This window comes from Chiloscyllium punctatum, chromosome 28 (genome assembly GCF_047496795.1).
Source record: "Chiloscyllium punctatum isolate Juve2018m chromosome 28, sChiPun1.3, whole genome shotgun sequence".
NCBI lineage: Eukaryota > Metazoa > Chordata > Chondrichthyes > Orectolobiformes > Hemiscylliidae > Chiloscyllium > Chiloscyllium punctatum.
Window position 1 is genome coordinate 40,079,375 of NC_092766.1, and position 21,499 is coordinate 40,100,873.

At 43.0% G+C, this 21,499-nt stretch overlaps 1 long non-coding RNA gene across 2 annotated transcripts; it reads left to right on the forward strand.

The window, feature by feature from the left end:
* The first annotated feature begins 4,036 nt into the window (after positions 1–4,036).
* Positions 4,037–19,615, forward strand: LOC140454064 (uncharacterized). Of its 2 annotated transcripts, none has more exons than XR_011952588.1 (4): positions 4,037–4,118; positions 5,915–6,021; positions 11,566–11,683; positions 18,815–19,615. It is a non-coding gene; the product is annotated as an uncharacterized lncRNA (long non-coding RNA). The 2 variants fall into 2 exon arrangements; XR_011952589.1 differs by lacking the exon at positions 18,815–19,615 and adding an exon at positions 18,081–18,797.
* Positions 19,616–21,499: the final 1,884 nt, after the last annotated feature.

Consider the following 21,499-nt stretch of genomic DNA (forward strand, 5'->3'; position numbering starts at 1 on the left):
CACTAGTTTAAGCCCCTGAACAGGTTATCAGCTGATCTGAGTTTTCAATCTTGTTCTTTGACAGATTGCAACATGTTTTGCACAAGGGGGCATGCAGATAGGACAAACTTCAATTATATTCAACACAAGAAAAGGTAATTCCATTTAAATGAGGCAGATTAATTGAGATCAGGCCTCAGGTGAGGATACAAAACAGTCATGTTTGGAATTTCCAGAGACCATCAACATTGTCCATTCAACTACTGAAGTTTGTCTCAGTATTGCTTTCGCGATCAATCGATTTCAATGCATTATGACACCTCTGGAACAGGTGGGACAGTTCCAGGCCTTCTGGCTCAAAGTTGGAGACACTACCACAGCATCACAAGAACACTGTGTTTTAGGCTGAGTAACTGGTGGGTTAATTTGCCCAATTATCTTACGAATCCAGAAGATACTGTTACAATCCTAATGCTGGGAAATAAGCAAGGTATTAATGGGAGCAAAGATGTTACAACAGTCTCTCTGACAAGGGACAAAATATCTTCCATCTGTTGTTTTGTTCATCCTTCGATAGTTTGAAATGTTTAAACCTTCTGGTCTACCATCATCTTTGCAGTTTTGTACATCTTTTCTTTCAATTTGATGTCACTCATAATTCCCTCAGCTATGCACCACTGTTCATCGTGCATTTCTTTTACAAGTTAATATATATTGTTGAGAATAATAAAATAACTGAATATATTCTTCTGCGTTAACATTCTAACTATAGTCCCATTCCAGTTTAGGGAACTACTACCTTATCCCCTTGTGACAGCTTTTAAGTTTAGATACTAGTTGAAGAACCAAATTCCTCACCCTAAAGCTAAATTCTATCATGCTGCATTGCATCTTACCAAAAGGGTCTTTTACTTTGAGCTCATTATTCAATCATATTATCGGGTCTAAAATAGCTGTTCCATGATTGGTTCCAGAGCATCTGTTCTGTAAAATTGCACAGAGCAGTCTACCTCAAACTGCTTCAGAAGGTAATGTTAGCTGAGTGCACAATACTATTTTAACTAACAGAGAACCCTCTGAATACCAGGATTCTGTTAGATCCCCAAAATCCCGACGTTGTGGAAACAGGCCCTTCAGCCGAACAAATCCACACCAACCCTCCAAAGAGTATCCCAACCAAACCTATTCCTCAATGTTTACCCCTGATTAATGCACTGAAACTGTGCATCGCTGGACACTATGGCAATTTAGCATAACCAATTCACCGAACCTGCAGTTCTTCGGATTGTGGGTTTGCAGCCCTGGTTCGCAGTTGCTTCGTGAAGTCTGAATGTTGTTGCCTCTATTCGTCCAACAGCACTGTCACTGACACAGGAGCTGTTCTCCCAGATCGGTTTGTAGCAGTCAGAGATCCTGCTACAACCTGCACACATGCCAACCCAGTCATCTCGATCAGAAAGAATTAGGACAGCGCAGATTAGAAGACAACTTGGATCACATTGTACTTTTGAAATCAGAGGCCTCTATTCAACCCATCACAACTGTGCCACCTGTTTAAAATAGCTCTTTGGCTAGATCCCTGCTCTCACAGTAATACAATTAATTTCTTTTTGCAAGTATTCAAATTAATTTTGGAAATTAACAGTGAATCAGCTGCCACCTCCTTTCCAGATGATCTCAGATCTTCTTTGAACCAACAAAACCCAATGAGAACATTGAGGCATCCACTGTTTAAAAAAAATCACATGCTCAGTCACTGGAATATGATGAGTTCTTTTTTTACATAATTCTTAGCAAGATGTAATTTGAAGCAAAAAGGAGAACCCGAAGAGAAAGGTGAACCGCCCGTGGGTAACAAAAGCAGTCAAAAGCAGTATCCACAAGGAAAAGAATGACATAACTGCGGATGACGAAAAAGGGAGAAAACTGATCATGTAATTAAATTGACACGAAACAAAAATGAATGGCAAGAGTTGTACAGCTATATAAAAATTGAGTATCTAAACTCTGCATCGAACCCTTGGAGGTTCTAACTGTGGAATTGATAATGGGTACAAGGAAACAACAGATCATTTAAACCTATATTTTACATTGATCTTCATGATTGAGGATACCGTTATCATCCTAAAGGTAGCAAATAAGCAAGTTAACCATGAGTAGAAAAATGTTATAACAGTCTTTGTCACAAGGGACAAAGTATTGACCAACTAATAGGACTAATGGCAGACAGGACCTAGTGGCCTGGATCAAACACTTTTCGGGCAACTGACTGCAGAGATATTCAAGGCATCGATTGGAATATTCCAGAATCAGGTGATACAGGAAGCATCCAGTGGATTGATGCACCTGTTCAAGAAGGGAAGGGAGACAGAAATCAGGAAACTATAGCCAAGTTAGTTTAATATCTGCTTTGTAATACGGCAGAGTCGAATATTAAAGTAATAAATAGCAGGACATTTAGAAAAGCTTACCATTTAACATGGTAGACTGGGTTTTGTGAAAGAGACACTATGACAAATTTGCGACAGTTCATTGAGGAGATAACAAGCAGGGCTGATAAAGCGCAATCCAATGATGTTCTGTATTTGGATTTTAAAAATGCAAATGATAAGGTGCTACATAAAAGTTAATTGCATAATACAGGAGCTCACTGTGTCAGGGGTAAGGTATTTGCATGGAGTGAGGATTGGTTAACCACACTGGCTGTTGCCGACACCTCACTTGGCGTACTGTATACAATGTTAGCTGTCATATTTAATAAGGGATAAACCAGGATTGGAGACCATTCAAAAAAAGATTCAGCTAGCTGCTTTGTGAACGAAAAGGTTGACCTATCAAAATAATTAAACAGGTTAGGTCATTATTCAATAGAATCTCGACAAACAGATTACTTACAGTGTGTAAACAGGCCCTTTGGCCCAACAAGTCCACACCGATCCGCCGAAGCACAACCCACCCAGACCCATTCCCCTACGTTTAACCCTTCACCTAACACTACAGGCAATTTAGCATTGCCAATTCACCTAACCTGCAGTTTGCTTTGGATTGTGGGAGGATACCAGAGCACCCAGAGGAAACCCACGCAGACAACGTGCAAACTCCACACAGAGAGTCACCTGAGGCAGGAATTAAACCCAGGTCTCTGGCACTGAGAGACATCAGTGCTAACCACTGTGCCACCCACACAATATAAGAGGTAATCTTATGGAAACAAGATTCTGAAGAGCTTGACAGGGTAGATGTTGACTAGATCTTCTAGCACCAATGAAGTCTCAAACCAGTGGGCATTACATAGGGAACATTCATTTTGTAAAAAATGTGAAGAATTTTTCTCTGTCAGTGAATGGCTAGAATTTTCTAGCCCAAACAATTGTGAAAGTTAAATGTGGTAGGGGAATGGATCTGGTTGGGTTACTCTATAGAGGGTCAGTGTGGCTTGTTGGGCCGAAGGGCCTGTTTCCACACTGTAGGGAATTTATGATTCTATCTCAAATTATTCTAAAAGAGGGCAGATAGATTTTTGAAATATTGAGCAGTTGAGGGCTGTGCGGATCAAGCATAAAAGAGGTGTTGAGATCTGGGTTGGCCCAGCCATGATCTGATAGAATGGGGGAACAAACTGGAGGAGATGAATGCCCTCCTCCTGCTCCAATTCCTTGAGGCTCCATTTCATGTTTTTATGTTTCCAAAGAAGAGTGTGATACAATGTGCTAAAGATCTCAGATGTTGTGAAAATGGGGTGTTTATGTACTGGTTCCGATGGCATTGATTCATCAATTACAGCTATACAGTCATGAGTAGGAAGGCAATTCCCTCCATGAATAAAGGAAACCTACTGCAGAGCTCACACAAAGGAATCTTTCCTCTCAGGAAACTCTTCCATCACATGACCCAACATATCGGCAAATGCAGGACGCACTACGCATGCTCTAGCCAACAAAGGGACCCCGGGTGATTGATGTCAGCTCCGGACCAATGAAAGGACAGTGGGCGGATCTGGAAGACCCGTCGGAAGGTTGGTCCTCCAACCAATCAAAATGAACTAGGGGCAGAACTAGACTGAATCACGTGATCACCCTCGCGCGCAGCGGAGAGTCGCTGTAATGGATACTCTGGAAGTTATGGAGCGAAAGGATACGGTAAGGAAAAAAATAAATAAAGAGGGAAACGGGAGAAAAACTGTGTTGCTATGAGCGGAGAGGTTTTACAAACATGTTGTGCACGTCGGAAAACACAAATTTGAACGTCCCAGTCCCGTGTTTGGAGTAAACGGGGAATTGCCTCAGCGCGGCCGCAGGCCTGAGTGAACGCCGCCATCTTTATTTGGGACAACGATTCACTGGACACGTGCACGGCCGCCAGCTTTGTAGGGGGCAAGGTGCAGCCAGGCGCATGTGCAGCCTTTCTCTGGAACAGAGTCATTGGGCAGAATTTATACAGAGCACATTCAAACTCAGAGTAATGGTTGTTTATTTCTGAATTTGTCTCGTCATTCATTTAAATGGCTTGCTGTCGTATCTGAGTTTGCAGGTCATTCAAAATTGGAGGTATTGTGCATAGTAAAGAAGGTTACCTCCGGTTACAGTGAGATATTGATCAGATACGGATTAATTGAGATAAATGTGAGGTGCTGCATTTTGGAAAAGCAAGTGAGTGCAGGACTTATACACTAGGGGGCAGTGAAGAATGCAGATGCTGGAGATCAGAGCTGAAAAATGTGTTGCTGGAAAATCACAGCAGGTCAAGCAGCATCAGGGGCTCATGTCCAAAACGTCGATTCTCCTGATCTTTGGATGCTGCCTGACCTGCTGTGCTTCTCTAGCAACACGATTTTCAGCCCAGGACTTATACACTGAATGGCAAGGCCCTGGAGACGCTTGCGGAACAAAGAGACCTTGGACTGCAGATTCATAGTCCTTGCAAGTCAAGTTGCAAGTAGATAGGATGATGAAGAAGGTGTTCAGTGCATTTTCCTTTTATTGGTTAGAGCATTGAGTATAGGCTGTGGGAGGTCATGTTGCTAAACAGGACATTCGTTCGGCCACTTTTGGAATATTGTGTGCAATTCTGGCCTGCCTCCTTTCAGAAGGGTGAAATTTGAAAGGTTTCATAAAAGACTTACAAGGATGTTGTTAGGTTTGGAGGATTTGAGCGACAGGATGAGGCATAAAAGGCTGGGGCTGTTTTCCCTGGAGTGCCATAGGCTGAGCAGTGATGTTATGGAGGATTATACAATCATGATGAGTATGAACAGAGTAAATGAACAAGATGTTTTCCCTTGTGTAGTGGTGTCCAAAAGTAGAGGACATTGCATTAGGGTGAACGGGGCAAAAATTCAAAGGGGCCTAAAGGAAAACTCTTCCATGCAGTGGGTGGAATGAGCTGCCAGATGAAGTGGTGGAGGCTAGTACAATTAAAACTTGTTGAAGGCATCTAAATAGACACATGATATGATTAGGTAGTGTTTACAGGGACATGGGCCAAGTGCTGGCAAATGGGAATAGATTAGGTTCGGATACCTGGTTGGCATGGATGAGTTAAACCAAAGGGTCTGTGTCGGTGCTATACGTCTGTATGACTGTGGGATCATAATAGCTTATACAGCTCTGCTTCATCTCTGGGCTCCCTTATGAGCACTTTGTCAATATCTAGCTTGCTCAGTATCGAACTATGGGTGTACTTTTGGTCTGTTTAGTATTTTACGATTACTTTTAAAGACATTTTTGTAAGTTATTTTTTTCTCTGCCGCCCAGCTCCTGACCATGTGCTGCTTATTAATTTTTTTTCTGTAAAATCTTTGACAGTCAAGAATTCCTTTTTCCAATAATCAAGTGTATTTTCCTTACATTTCTGACTATCAAATTCTGCACCATTTTCATTTCCTGTAATCTGTTTTGCACTCCCTGAAACATCAATTGTGTTTCTCCTTCCACAGATACCAGTGATTAATTTCCGAGCCCTGTTGCCTGGGGAGAGGGTGATGTTTGACTTTCTTGTACAGCTGCAGTTTGTGTGGTGAAGGTACTCCCACAATATGATTAGGTAAGAGATATTACAGAGTATTCATTACCACAACAGTGATGATTTGAAGGTAATGTCCAAATCAAGAACAGTTTGTAGTTTTATCATCATGCTTATAATTTCACAAAAATATTATTGGGAACTTTAGACATAAGGTCAGAGACTGATGATATTAGTTCAGGTGACCAAAAGCATTGCCAAATAAGCAGGCTTTGAGCAATGTCTTAAAAGGGGAAAGCAGACCTGTGAATTTCAGAAAATGTTGCTTTGGCAACTGTAAAAGCAGCCATACAGGTGAAGTAATGAATTAACAGATCATTGGGAGTCTCGTACAGAATGGGTTGTCGAGGTCTTCAAGGATGTGTGATGCGGCGAGCTAGGGATGATCACAACCAGGAATTAAATCAAGAGTGAGAATTTTAAATTGAGGGATATGGGCCGGATGCTGGCAGGTGAGACTAGATTGGGTTGGAATATCTGGTCAGCATGGATGGGTTGGATTGAAGGGTCTGTTTCCATGCTGGACATCTCTGTGGTTCTATGTTGTTGATTATGAATATGAGCCTTTTGATGGATCAAAAGGTTTTGGTACAAGGGAGTACTTGGGCAGCAGAGATTTAGTTTTTCTTAAGATTACAGGGAGATTGAATGTGGGAAGCTGAACAGTAGTGTGTTTGGATACTGAAGTCTGGAGATAACACAAGGTGGATGAGAGTATATGAGCTGAGACAAGGGTAGAATCAGCTAGAATTAGTGATCTTGTAGTGGGACTGGGCTGTCACCCTCACCTCACTTCTGGGATTCACCTGGTTGTCAGGTTGTGAATCAGGGCGGTAACACAATCCCCTTTTAAGAGTGGGCGGCACGGTGGCACAGTGGTTAGCACTGCTGCCTCGCAGCGCCGGAGACCCGGGTTCAATTCCCGCCTCAGGCGACTGACTGTGTGGAGTTTGCACATTCTCCCCGTGTCTGCGTGGGTTTTCTCCGGGTGCTCCGGTTTCCTCCCACAGTCCAAAGATGTGCAGGTCAGGTGAATTGGCCATGCTAAATTGCCCGTAGTGTTAGGTAAGGGGTAGATGTCGATGTAGGGGTATGGGTGGGTTACGCTTCGGCGGGGCGGTGTGGACTTGTTGGGCCGAAAGGCCTGTTTCCACACTGTAAGTAATCTAATCTAATCTAATCTAAACAATCGGGAGCTGAGTGGCCCTGGTGGAGCCTAAAATGAGTGTCACTCAGCTGGCTGTTGCTGAGCAGCTGCTGCTTGGTAGCCCTGTTGACGACATCTTCCATCACTTTACTGCTGATCGAGTGTGGACTGATAGAGGGAAATTGCCTGGGTTGGATTGCCCTGTGTTTTTGTGTTGAACATTCCTGGGCAATGTTCCACATTACCAGTAAATGCCAGTGCTGGAGCGGTACTTGGCTTGGTGGGTGGCAAGTTCTGGAGCACAAACCATCAGTATTATTGCCAGATTATTGGTAGGGCCCATAGCCTTTGCACTACTTAACCATTTCTTGATGTTATTCAAACTGAATCAAACTGGCTTAAAACTCACATCTGTGATGTTAGAAACCACTAGTTAAGATGGATCATCCCACTTTGCACTTCTGGCTGAAGATTGCTGCAAATGCTGTCATCTTGTCTGGTGCATGGATGTGTGAGGCCCCTCCATCAGTAAGAGTGGGGATATCTGTGATGCATCCTTCAGTGAGTTTTTTTAATTGTCCATCACCGTTCACAACTGGGTGTGGCAGAACTGCAGAGCTCCGATCTGTTCCATTGGATGTATGATCACTTAGCTCTGTTGCTTGCTGCTGATGCTGTTTGACATGAAATAGCTTCAGGAAATGGTTTAAGTAGAATCCAAAGAGATTAAACAAATATATCACAGACAAAAGATGAACTGGACCATAGAATAAAGATTAACGAGGCTGTCTATGGAACCACCGGGTGGGAAAGATATGCAAATATTTTACGTCCTTTTTACTGGAGAAAGATATGGAAGCTCGAGAGGTTGGAGAAATAAACAGAGAACTTGATAAGTATCCATGTTACAGTGGAGGTGTTACTGGATGTCTTGAATCGCATCAAGGTGGATAAAGCCCTGGGACCTGATCAGATGTATCCCGGAACTTTCTGGAAATCAAGGGAAGTGATTGTTGGCCTCTCCTGAGGTATTTGTATCATTGATAGTTAAAGGTGAGGTGCTATTATTTTAAAAAGGTGGTAAGGAGAGGCCATGGAACAAGAAAACAGTGAGCCTGAAGTCAGTGGCAGGCAAGTTGTTGGAAGGGATTCTGAGGGACAGGATATCCATCTATTTGGAAAAGTAAGGAATAATCATTGACTGTTGTCAATGTGGAGCTGAAAATGTGTTGCTGGAAAAGCGCAGCAGGTCAGGCAGCATCCAAAGAACAGGAGAATCGACGTTTCGGGCATCAGCCCTTCTCAAAACGTCGATTCTCCTGTTCCTTGGATGCTGCCTGACCTGCTGCGCTTTTCCAGCAACATATTTTCAGCTCTGATCTCCAGCATCTGCAGTCCTCACTTTCTCCTGTTGTCAATGTGGCTTTGTATGTGCACAGTCCGAGCTTCCTGAAATCAGGGAGACGAGAATTGAATGTAGTATTTTAAAACTGGCCTCACCAATGCCCTGTACAGCCACAACGTGACCTCCTAACTCTTATACTCAGTGACAGAATCCATACAGTGTGGAAGCAGCCCATTCAGCCCATGAGACCTTACCAACCATCGGAATAGCATCCCACCTGAACCATGTGACCCAGCATTACCCCAGTTAATCCACCTAACCTGCACGTCTTTGGATTTTTTTGAGGAAACCAGAGCACCCAGAGGATGCCCGTGCAAACACACAGAGGGAGAATGTGCCAACACGACACAGAGTGGAATCGAACCCAGGTCCCTTTATTGATGAGTGCATGGACCAATAAAGGTCAGCGTCCCAAATGCAGTCTTCAGCACCCAGTCTCCCTGAAACTCTACTTTCCAGGAACTATGCAGTTCTGATCTCTTCAGAGGGATAGAAAGTGAGGAGGAGAAAACAGGAACAGGATTGAGTTGTACATCCATAAAATAACTCTCTGTTCCCCCCTCTCTGTTTCCCTCCCCCTCTGTTCCACTCCCCGTTCTCTGATTCTCCCCTGCCTCTGCCTGTCCTCCCCTGCCCCCATCTCTATCCTCACCTGTGCCACCCCTCTCAATCCCCACAGCCTCTCTTTCCCCCCACCCTCAGCCCACCCTCTCTGCCTACTCTCCCCTCCCTCTCCCCTAGTTATGTATACCCCAACCACGGGGAAAGGACCTTGTCTATTTGCCCTACCCATGACCGGCTGATATTATAAATCTCTATCAGGTCACCCCTCAGCGTCCGACGCTGCAGGGAAATCACCCTGTCCAACTCTGGCAACATCCTTGTAATTCTTTTCTGACCCCTTTCAAGTTTGAGAACATCGTTCTGATAGGAAGGAGACCAGAATTGCTGGAATATTTCCTACGTTGCCTAATCAATGTCCTGTACAGCTACAATATGACATCCCAACCTTTATACTACATTCTCTGACCAATAAAAGAAAGCATACCAACTGCCTTCTTCACTATCTTATCCACCTGTGACTCTACTTTCGAGGAACTATGAACCTGCACTCCAAGGTCTCTTTGTTTCGCAAACTCCCCAGGAACTTACTATTAACTGCAAACATTCTGCTAAGGTTTGCTTTCCTAAAATGCAGCATCTCACATTTTTCTAAACTGAACGCCTCAGCCCATTCGCCCATCTGATCCAGATCCCATTGTATTCTGAGGTAATCTTTTTAACTGTCCACTACACTGCCAATTTTGGTGTCATCTGCAAACATGCTAACAATACTTCTTATGTTCTCATCCAAATCATTGATATAAATGGCAAACAGTAGTGGATTCAGCACCGATCTTTGTGACATTCCATTGGTCAAAGGCCTCCAGACTGAAAAGCATCACTACACCACCACTCTCTGTCTTCGACCTTTGAGTCAGTTCTATATTCAAATGGTTAGTTCTCCCAGAATTCCATGAGATCTAACCTTGCCAACCAATCTCCCATGAGGAACCTTGTCGAACGCCTTACTGAAGTCCATGAAGATCATGTTCACCGCTCTGCCCTCATCAATCCGCTTTGTTACTTCTTCAGTAAACTCAGTCCACTCCATGAGTCATGATTTCCCACGCACAAGGCTGTTATTGATATCCAGGACTTAACACTGTACATTGGGGTCTGCGTCGCCCAGTTATAGGAGTTAATATTCTGGATAACGTTCACGTTATGTGTTAGTAACTGTGTATTGAGTCTTGTTAATAACACCAACACAGGTGAGTTCCTTTTGAAAGGCAGTCCCTATATCCCTACCCCCTCCCACCTGCTCTGTCTCCTCCATCCCCACCGTAGACAGGAAGTACGAGGAGCTCATGGAGTATCCATGTGGGTGAGGCTGAGAAAATCTTCCTTTCTTTCCACTAGCCAACCATGAAATGGTGGTAGTGTTCTTTCCTCTGGACCAAGAGGATCGGGTGCAGGGTTTGGTAACAGCGGCTTTGAAGAGGATGATTAGAAAACATGCCCAAGCCACCAGGCCATACTGTCTCCCAGCTGTCCCTGCCTGAGTCTCCAAACAGAACCTTCCTGTAGTATCAATCCTGTCAGACTCTCCCATTGCTCAGTTTGTCCAGGATCCCCTCCTGCTGCTGCACTGCTCCTGTCCCTCACTGACCTGTCCATCCCCCAGTGTCCTCTACATTCATTCATTGTTTACAATCCCATTATTTCCCGTTCTCCAGCCCCGCCCCCTCCATTCTATTGGGCAACAGCTGATCTCAATCCTCCAGGCTCCTGTGTGATCGAGAGCATGTTCCGTAGGAAGGGAGATCAGTGCATGGGCGCAGTGCTGGCCAATTGTTGGCGTATGTGCAGGGCGGGTCAGTGCCAGGGAGGGAGGCTGTGGATGTGTGGGATTAATCTGTCATTGCCAGCTCCCTTCCTTCTTTCCTCTGAGAACTCGACCCAAGGGAATAGTGTCCTGATGAGTGGTTAAAGTATCAATGGGGGAGCATTTGGCAGCATATTGTCAGAACTCTTATGAATAGTCAGGATTATTATGGAAAATGACAAGGATTGGCCTCCAATTAGAGTTCTAATTTGGTTAATTTTAGTTCAACCAGATATGATTTGGCCAGTGTGTGCAGAATGGTTCTCATCAGAGAATGGGGGTTCTGGGAGATGGGGGGAGGATTCACCAACACCCTGGAGGCTCTAAGTCAAACTCATTGATTTGGTTCTTAGTCTGCAGACAGCAGTTCGGAAACTGAATTCAAGGCGAGGAGAGAGATCGTGAGAACTGGGTGTGGAGGAAAGGAGGAGCGAGATTGGTTTGGATTTCAGTTAACAAGAGAGAGAAATTGTGAGACTGGGATTTGAAGCTTTGGGGGAACAAGGAAACTACAATTTAATACTATCATTGTCTTATAAAGTTCCATCCTGTATTAACAATGGTGACTTGTTTTCTCTGTTGTAGGGTACGGAAAGGGTGGATTTGCAGATGAGAAATTCAAATTGAACTTTATGTTCAGATCTGATGGTTACTTGATCCGTGCCGACCTGAATATCATTGGCCTTTTCATCTGGAAGGAAAGGTGTGCATTCTGTCCGTGGGCGAATATTTCAAATATCAATGTGACTGGAAAACGTACTGAGACACAGCCAAGTCCATGTTAGAGTGCTTTGTGGCTTTGAATGGAGGCTGGTTGTCAGGAATATCTCCGTGGCAACGGCAGTTTAAAAAGTTTAGTTCAATTCAGCACTTTGTGTTTAAACAACACACCCCTCCCCAACACCTCCGTGGCTCAGTCAAGTACTTGACAGGTGCTTCAGTTTCGGAGACGTTGTCTGTCAGGATTCTCATGTGGAGGAACCGGTGTTGAAATGGGGTGGACAAAGTTAAAAATCACACGACATTAGGTTATCGTCCAACAGGTTTATTTGGAAGCACTAGGTTTCCAAGCACGATGTAATTTTTAACTTTATCAGGTTCATCTCTATGTTGACAGACTTCTTCAGATAAGTACTTCAACAATTAAATAGGCCATATGTTCCCCACGCAATAGGTCTCCTCGAGCAATGTAAACTGCTATTCTTGCCCTGGGGATAGCTACTCATTTGTAGACCCAGTCAAAATCCCATCAAGCTTTTTGTTGATCTTTAAAGTTTTTCTAATCTCCTAGTTTCTCCTTGGCCTTTGCCAATTTGTATGCCTTCTATTTCAATTTGATAGACTCCCTTATTTCCTTAGACATGGCAGATTACTCCTTTTCCTACAGTCCTTCCTTTTCACTAATATATATAATTTTGCTGTGCACTTTGAAAAATTACTGCCTCATCCTGTTGTCGTCTACTTTGTTTAAGCACAGGATCTTGGGATTGGACTTAATCTTCCAGCTTGCCATCTGTGTTATAAATTCAACCAGACTTCTCACGTATTCTTAAAGTGCCTCTTTGGATTCATCCTAATCTTCTCAGCCAACGCTCTTTCATATCCACTTTGTCGCCCTCCTGATTTCCATCAAAGGTAAACTCTTATATCCCTTATATACCGCCAGGGACTCCCTTGATCCCAGTTGCCTGTGCCTGACCCACGCATCCATCTTTTTTTCCAGTCAATGCCTAAATGTCTCTTGTCATCCTGGGTTCCCCATTCCTGCCAACCTTGCCCTTCACCATCACAGGAACATATAGACCTTGAACTCTAGCTATCTCACGTTTAAAGGCTTCCCACTAGCCAGCGGACCATTTTCCTGCAAACAAATTACTCCAGTCGACCCCTGCAAGATCCTGTCCAATCCCATCAACATTCCCCTTGTCCCAATTTAGAACTTCAACCTGTGGACCAGTTTTGTCCCTCTCCATAGCTATTTGAAAATTAATAGGACGATGGTCACTGGTCCCAAAGTGCTCCTTCACTGTCACCTCAGTCACCTGTCCTGCTCTGTTTCCCAAGAGTTGTTCGAATTTTGCCCCTTCCCAAGTAGGACCCTCTACATACTGCTGGAGGAAACTTTCCTGAATCCACTTATCGGATTCCACTCCATCAAATCCCTTCACGCTCTGGCAATCTCAAGTCTGTTACAAAAATTAAAATCCACTCTTATGACAACCATATTGCTCCTGCATGTCTCCCTTCTCCCTGTATATTTGTTACTCAAATTCACGTTGACTTTGGAGGCCTATAGTACAACCCTGGTGACATCATCATCCATTTCCTCCTTCTTAGCTCCACCCGCGAAGCCTCACTGGATGATTGGTCAGTTATTTTATCTCTGATTACTGCTGTGATAATCCCCTTAATCAGAAATTCAACTCCTCCTTCCCTCCTTCCACCATCCCTGTCCCGCCTAAAGCACCTGGACCCTGATGCGTGAGGCTGCCAGTCCTGACCCTCGCTTAGCCATGTTTCTATAAAGGCTATATTATCCCAATCCCATGTTCCTATCCACGCCATTAGTTTATTGGTCTTACCTGCCAGCCCTCTTGCACCAAAGTAAAAGTAGTTTAATCCAACAGGCCTTCCTTAGTCCATATCATGTTCCAGCCTGACCTGTGTCTTCACTTTCTTGTTTCTGATTACTGTATCTCCTACCAGCCTCGTTCTTGCCTCCCTGATCATGACGGTATTGCTCCTCGCCAATATAGTTTAAATCCTCCCTTGTAGCATGAACAAAATTCGCCAACAAGATACTGGTCCCCTTCCCAGTGCATGCACCACCTGTCCCTCCTGATCAGGTCAACTCTGTCACAGAAAAGACAACAATGATGTAAAAATCCGAATCTCTCTGCCCCCCCACCCCCGCACCAATTCTTTAGTTACTTATTTATCTGCTATATCCTCCTGTTCTTAATTCATTAGCTCATTACAATGGAAGTAATCAGGAGATTACCACTGTCAAAGTCCTGGTTTTTAACTTTTCTCCCAGCTCTCACGAATCACTCTGTACGACCTCATTCCTACATCTACCCGTGTCATTTGTGCCCACGTGCATAATGATTTCTGGCTGTTCCCCCTCCCCCTTGAGAATGTTCTGCAGCCGCTTGGAGACATCCTGGACCCTGGCACCTGGGCGGTAACTCAACATTCTGGATTCCCATTTGTGGCCACAGAATCTCCGATCTGTCCCTCTAACAATCGACTCTCCTATCTCTAAGGTCCTGTTAACTGTTACCCTTTCCCACTGTGCCCCAGAGTCAATGGTAGTGCCACCAACCTGGCTACTGCTGCTTTCCCCTGGAATGTATTTCCCCTGAACAGTATCCAAAATGGTGTACTTGTTTTCACGGGGAATTGCCACAGGGGATTCCTGCATTCTCTGCCTACTCCGTTCGCCATTCCAGGTGGTCGCCAACTTCCTCTCTGTCTTGAACACAACAGTGAGCATGGACTCCTGTTGGATTAAATTGCCCTTATTTAAATGCAACAGGACAGATAGGTAAGCCTGATATACTCATAGCATGGATCTTAACGCGGGACTGGGATATTATAGTCATTACAGAAACATGATTGGGGCGAGTCTTGGGTGTGACCACAACACGAAAGCTCTTATCTATGAAGTTCTCAATATCTCAGATGATCCTGAGGGCATCCAGCTCCAGCTCCCGAACAGAGTCTCCCAGGAGTTGCAGCTGGGTACATTTTCCACACGTGTAGTTACCAGGGACTGTGGGAATTTCCCTGAGCTCCCCACATCCCGGAGGAGGAACGTTCAACAGTCCTAACTGCCATCTCCATTGCTGCAAAACTAAAGTTGAAAGGACTTTATTTGAGCTTGCCTGTAGTTTTCGCTGAGCTGCTGCTGTCCAAAACCTCTTGAGCCAAACATTACTACTGACTCTGCTACCAACCGCATGTCTCTCTACCCCTTCACATTTAATTTTGGTTACGGAAGGAGGGAGACACTGCAGTGATGTAGCACTTGGGCATTAAGTACTCCTTGACACTTGGCTGCTGACTACCTGCTCTCCATCCAAGATCACTGATTGGCCTTGGAAGATGTCTTACGGAGATTTTCCTTCTGGTAGTGCTAACTGCGCTGATGCTAATCTTCACCCCGACAGCCAATCTGCGTTGTCACAGTCCCTTGGTCCTTTCTGTTAAAGAGTACTGCATTTATTAATTCCTTGAATCCGTTGTTTGCATTCCAAACTGTGTCTCCACAGCGAGAGAGGTTAATGTTCAAGTGAATACAAGGCTATTGTAAAAATGATACAATTCGACATAGGGACAACAGTATGTCTATCCACTCACTGAGTCTGCTTTCCCACTCAATTCGGTGAGATCGATTTTGATAATCCCCCTATTCCACTTCCCTGCATTTTCCCCATGAACCTTGTATGAAAATCAGTCTGCCTCAATCCTAAAGATATTTAATGAGCCAGCCTCAACAGCCCGAAGAATTTTCGAAAATGATTTCCCTCTCACTGATGTGAGACTTGGTGGTCTTTAACCCCATGTGGTATTTCTAGCACTGTTTGAAAGTTGTATCCAATATTAGATGTTATCCTGTCCTATCACACCTTCTCTGTGGCCAGAGGCAAAACAAAAATGAAAAGTTAAGAGACTTTAATCTCCTCACGTCAGCCTAAGATACAGCGCATTCTGGTCTGTGCATTTGTCTACTCTCTCTATCCGGCAAAAACTTCCAATTCATTGTCAGCTTCTGAATCAATTCACTAAAGGATCACACGGTCACTCTCCTTGAATCCAGGAACTCCTTCTTCAAACTGAAGACGGAAAGAAAGTCAGTGTTTAACATATTGTCTGGCTCCGTGCACAGGCTGCCCCCTTGGTCCCTAACACTCCCCATTCTCTCCCGCGTTATCCTCTTCCCCTTAATGACCCAAAAGAATGTCTTTGAATTCTTGCTAATCTCTACCCTCGAATGTTTTAACTCCCCGCCAAAACTTCTGCTCTTCTACTGACCTTGTAAGTTTAGCCCTACACTTTCTATATATTTTCCGACCTCCATTGACCTGCTCACTTTGTAACTGCGTTAAGCTTCTCTTTCCTTATTAATTCTGTTCGGAATTTGTGTCGACACCCGAGGTTCTCTGGGCTTGTGTTCCTAAAATTCATCTTCGGTTAAACATGCTGGGCTGACACTGTCATCAATTACATTTTGATCAAGTGACCCCCTAACCCGCGCCCCACGCTGTTCTGCTACAGTTGCACGCAGAAGCATCTGCACTTTGGCCAGATCCTGTCATATTTTTTCATAAAATCGGTATCCCAAATCCAAAAAGCTTTTATTTTTCAAACACGTTTGGATCTTTTCCTTAGCAAACTCAAGACATAGGAGTCACGGTCACTGGTCCTTTCATGCTCAACCCAATCCTGCCTAAAGCATCTGACTGGCCTCGTTCACCACAGTGAGGTCCAGCACAGCCCCGCCAATTGTTGTATCTGCTACACGTTGACATAAGAAGCTCCCTGCAATACATTTCAAGGCATCTATCCCATCTTAAAAATGTTATCACTGCCCGAATGAATGTTTGGAATTGAAATGCCTGAATATAATGATCCTATTGTTGTATTAGCACACCTCAGTAAATTGGTTCTATATCAGCTCCTGTACTTTCTTTTGTTTGGGAGTCTATAATATATCCCCTGCGGTGTGTCTTCATGGTTTTGATCCTGAGCTCTAACCACCAAGCCTCATTAGATCCTTCTTACTGCAGTAACTAACTCCACAATTAGTAATGCAACCCCACTTCCTCTTTTACAACCTCTCCTGTCGTGCCTATAGATCTTGTACCACAGGATATTGAGTTGTCAGCTCTGACCTCCCTCAAACACATCTCTGTGATGGCAAAAATGTCACACTTCCACATTTCACCTCATTCCGTAATCACATCTGTTTATCCGATAATATTCCCAGCATTAAGGTAAACGACATCCAGCCTGGAATATAACACCTGGAATACTCTATAATGCGGAGTTCTATAGTCATTCATTGTTTGTTCTCAAGCTGCTCAATTCATGTACCAAAACTGTAACTCTGGAAAATAATGAATATTTGTTGAATTGTAATTTCTCTTTTAATAACTATATTCATCAAATGCAACTTTCCAGAACTAAACAGTCAGCTCCACATGCAATGAGTTTCTGCTGATTAATTCCCTGTTCAGTGTGCAGAGGGGAGAGCTCTAAGTAATGGAGAAAGTGAGAACTGCAGGTACTGGGGATCAGAGTCGAAACGTGTGGCGCTGGCAAAGCACAGCCATTGGGGCAGCATCTGAGGAACAGGAGAGTCAAAGCTTTGGGCATCAGTAGTTCATCAGGATCTGCAGTTCTCACTTTCTCCATTATTTAGTTCTAGAAAGTTGCATTTGATGAATACAAAGGAGGATGAGAGATGACTTGATAGAGGTGTATAAGATGACGAGAGGCAAATATAGAGTGGATAGCCAGATACTTTTTCCCATGGTGCAAATATCTATCATGAGGGAGAAAAACCTAAAGGTAAGTGGAGGAAGGTTGAATGGAGATGTCAGAGGTAGGTTCCTTTCACAGAGAATGGTGGATGGTTGGAATGTACTGCTGGCAACTGTTATCGAGTCAGCTGCATTGGGGATATATTAAGAGACCATTGGATAGGCAATTGAATGATAGCATAATGAAGGGTATGTCTGTTAGTCTGATGTTAGAGTAGGCTAAAGAGTCGGCAGGATGTCAAGGCCAAAGGGGCTGCACTGTACTGTTCGATGTTTCACTCAGCATGTGGATTCTTTTCAATTGTTGAATGTGTGAGGGAGATATGTGTGTGATATTAGGACGCTCTGTAGGGGCGTTAGGCCAAGACGTCCACTTCTGGGGTGCATTCTTACAATCACCTGAGTACCAGTACAATATGTGTATGATGACCTACACCAGACAGAATCCGTCAAGTTCTGTTATTAAGGTGATTCTGGACTTGTCATTTGCTGCTGTGTTCTTCAGATAGATTTTGTTGGTTAACCCATGCATTAATTTTTGTCCATCAACAGAGATGTACAATTTTATTTGTATACTGGTGAATGTGAAGGTGACATTTATTGGACACGGTTTTGGAGCTTTCTTTGCGAGACACAATGTGCTGCAGAATACTGTCAACTTGTTCACGTCTTTACCCAGTGTCTGGTGCAGATAGCAGATGCTTGGAGTCTGGGGGGGCAGGCCAGATACCATCACCATAATGAACTTGTGCGATGTGATTCTTACACTCCATGTCCATTCATCTGCCCCCAGTCAAGGCTCAGACCGAAGATGGAGTCGAAATAATTTGTTGTGAAATAATGTTTGAATGACTGCCCTGACCCAGGTGGAAGCTCTCTGGATTCATTTAAGAGCAGAATAATGTATTACCCAGCATCACAGGCAGCTGTGACTGAATTCAAATCTTTTAAAGTCTTTTTTTTCAATGTAGGTTATGATTGCAACCTGATCTGAAAAAATCAGATATTTGCTATGTTCGTGAATTGTGATTCACAAAAGTGTGAAATATCATTATTCAACCAAACAATAATTGCATCACCTCTAAAAACAATTAGGTTGATGTTATATTTATGGAACTAAAATGTACTTTCCTGCCAACATTTTATGATACAAAAATATAGATTGTATATTTTATTTAATACCGAGCAAAGAACATGTTATCTGACTATAGTGGTGTTCACAATTACATGCTTTTGCATACATGAACATCAAGTAACCACAAAAATACATCATCCTCTCTCACTAGTATTCTCACATACGGATGAGGAAGGACACCACTTCAACTGGGACAACACATCCATCCTCGGACAATCCAAATAGAGGCACACACGAGAATTCGTAGAAGCATGGCATTTCAACCTGAACTCTATCAACAAAAACACTGGGTTAGACCTCAACTATCACGCCTGAGAAAAGGAGCAGGATGTGACTTCACCACAGGAAATGACATCACCACAGGAAATGACATCACCAACCCAAAGAAGCTCAAACATATAAATAGAAAGCAGGAATTTTCAGCGTTGGTTCCCCTGAGGCCCACTGAAGATGAAGATGGTAAAACATCTCGAAATGAACCTCCCAGCTCAGCGAAGAAGCCTACATCCAAAACTTCAACCTGAGCTACAAATCTTCTCAAAACTCGCTACAATTACATCCTCATTTTCAGTAGTCAAATGAACACATCGTTGCTCCAACATTTGGAAAGTCGTTGGCTTCTGAATGATTGTATTTTTCGAGTGAGAAAACGATTGAACAGTCATATAGAAATTGCGTTCTTACATATTTATACATAATCGATCAGTTTAATTTCTCACTAAATGTGCGCACTTCAGTTCTTTACCAATAATTGAAAAATGACAATAATTCAATATGAACAGAGAATATTAGATTAAATAAATGATTTGTGTTATTAAATTGAAGTGAACAACAATTTGAATCCTTGAAATTTTCAGAATGAATGGTATTTAAACTGAAATGTGAAAAAGAATGAACAACATACATCCGTGTGAGTGAACAGTCAGACATTTTCAATAGAGTTTTGTGGCAAAGCAAAGGAAATATTTGTTTTATTTGTTGGGATACAAAGTTTAAAATATTCGTGTGCTGAGTACGAATTAGATTTCATCATCAAGCTGAACTTGTAATACTTGCATTATAAATGCTTATGCTGCAGCAAAATGATCAGATATTTGCCAACATTTACAGCTGGAAATAATCTGATACTGGCTTTGACTTGCATCTGTACATGATAGAGTACAGAACTTTAATGTACACAAGGAGGCTATTTGGCCACTGTGTATGCATCAGCTTGTGAAGTGTCTCCCAAATCCTCCCATTTGCCACCTCTATCACAGTTGCCGTTTAATTTGGGAACTTTCAAATATATATCCAGTTCCCTCTTGAGTCGTCATTCACAAATCTCGCAGGTAGGGCATTCCAAATCCTAAAAACTCTTTCAATAAAGAACTTTTGCCTTATCTGACTCCAAGTCTTGTGCCGATGATCTTGAAACTTGGATGCTGTAATGCCAGCTAAAAGAAAAGAAGTATTCTTATTTTACCCTGGTTTTTTTTCATAATTTTGATTACTGCAATAAGTTCGCATCTTCATCTGTTCTGATCAATCAGGAGTAATTTCATTACTCTAATTTCTCGCATCCTACCTTTAACTAATTTCTTCATTCAACTTATCATTCTGATTATTTATAAGGTTCCAGATATTCTTCTTCAAAGTAATGAAGGGTGTGTGTGTGTGAGAGAGAGAGAGAGAGAGAAAGAGAGAGAGAGAGAGACAAAAGCAAAAAAACAATTCTCTGTAATGTCTGAATTACACCCAGTGCCCTCGTATAAAAGAGGTAAGGAGTAGGTAACGATTAACATATGGTAAAAGACCTAGTTCAGGAGCGAGGGTTTCAGATTTCTGGATCATTGGGCCCTCTTCCAGGACAGGTGGGGGCTTTAAGAAATGGAGATATTGCGTCTTAACTGGATGAGCACCAACATCCTATTGGGGAGGTTTTCTCGTGCAAATTGGGTGGATTTAAACTAATAAACCAGGAGACTGGGAAACAAAGCAGCAGGTCAGGAACGGAGTAGAATGTAGAGGTGAGTTGGACATCAGGCACGGCCAGTCTCATGACCCTGCTGTGAGAAGGAATCAAATCAGTTCAAAATGTGAGTTGGAGATTGGAATAAATGATAGAGATGTATGTCAACGATTAACAAATGAAGATGGAATGTATGGGGTTCGTGAAGGAGTGAGGTGTTTGAGATCAGGAAGCTCGTACTCAAGAAACAATTAATGGGGAAAAATAAATCGAAAAAAACTTATTTAAAATCCTTAGGCCTAAAAGCACACAGTTATTTGGAATAAAATTGACGAGCTGGCAGTAGGTACTGAGATAAATGGGTATGACCTGGTAAGGATGATTGAAACATGGTTACAGGAAGATCAGGACTGGACAGTGAACTGTCCATGGGCACTCCGTATTCTGAAAGGATAGACATGAAGGTAAAGGAGGTGGAATTGGTGTATTGGTTAAGGATGATATCAAGGCTATATTAAGAAATGATATTGGCACGAGGGAACAAAATTAAAATCAGTCCAGGCGCAAATAAAAAGCAACTGAAGAAACCTCTTTGGAAGAGTAATTTTCAGCCACCGTCTCCCCAAAGTACTTCTGAGATCGGAAATGATGAGGGTTCGTGACAAGGTAACAACGGTGGGATAAACGTGCATATTGAATCAATTAATCAATTAATAAACTTGGTAAAGGGTAGGCTCCAAGTACAAATCATAGAGTATATGAAGGATAGTTTCTAAGAACACATGTCATGGACCCAACCAGAGAGCAGGGTACTTTAGATTTGGTAGAAGCAAGGATTGAAAAACGATGTTGCAGGAAAGTATCCTCTTGAAAAGAATGACCACA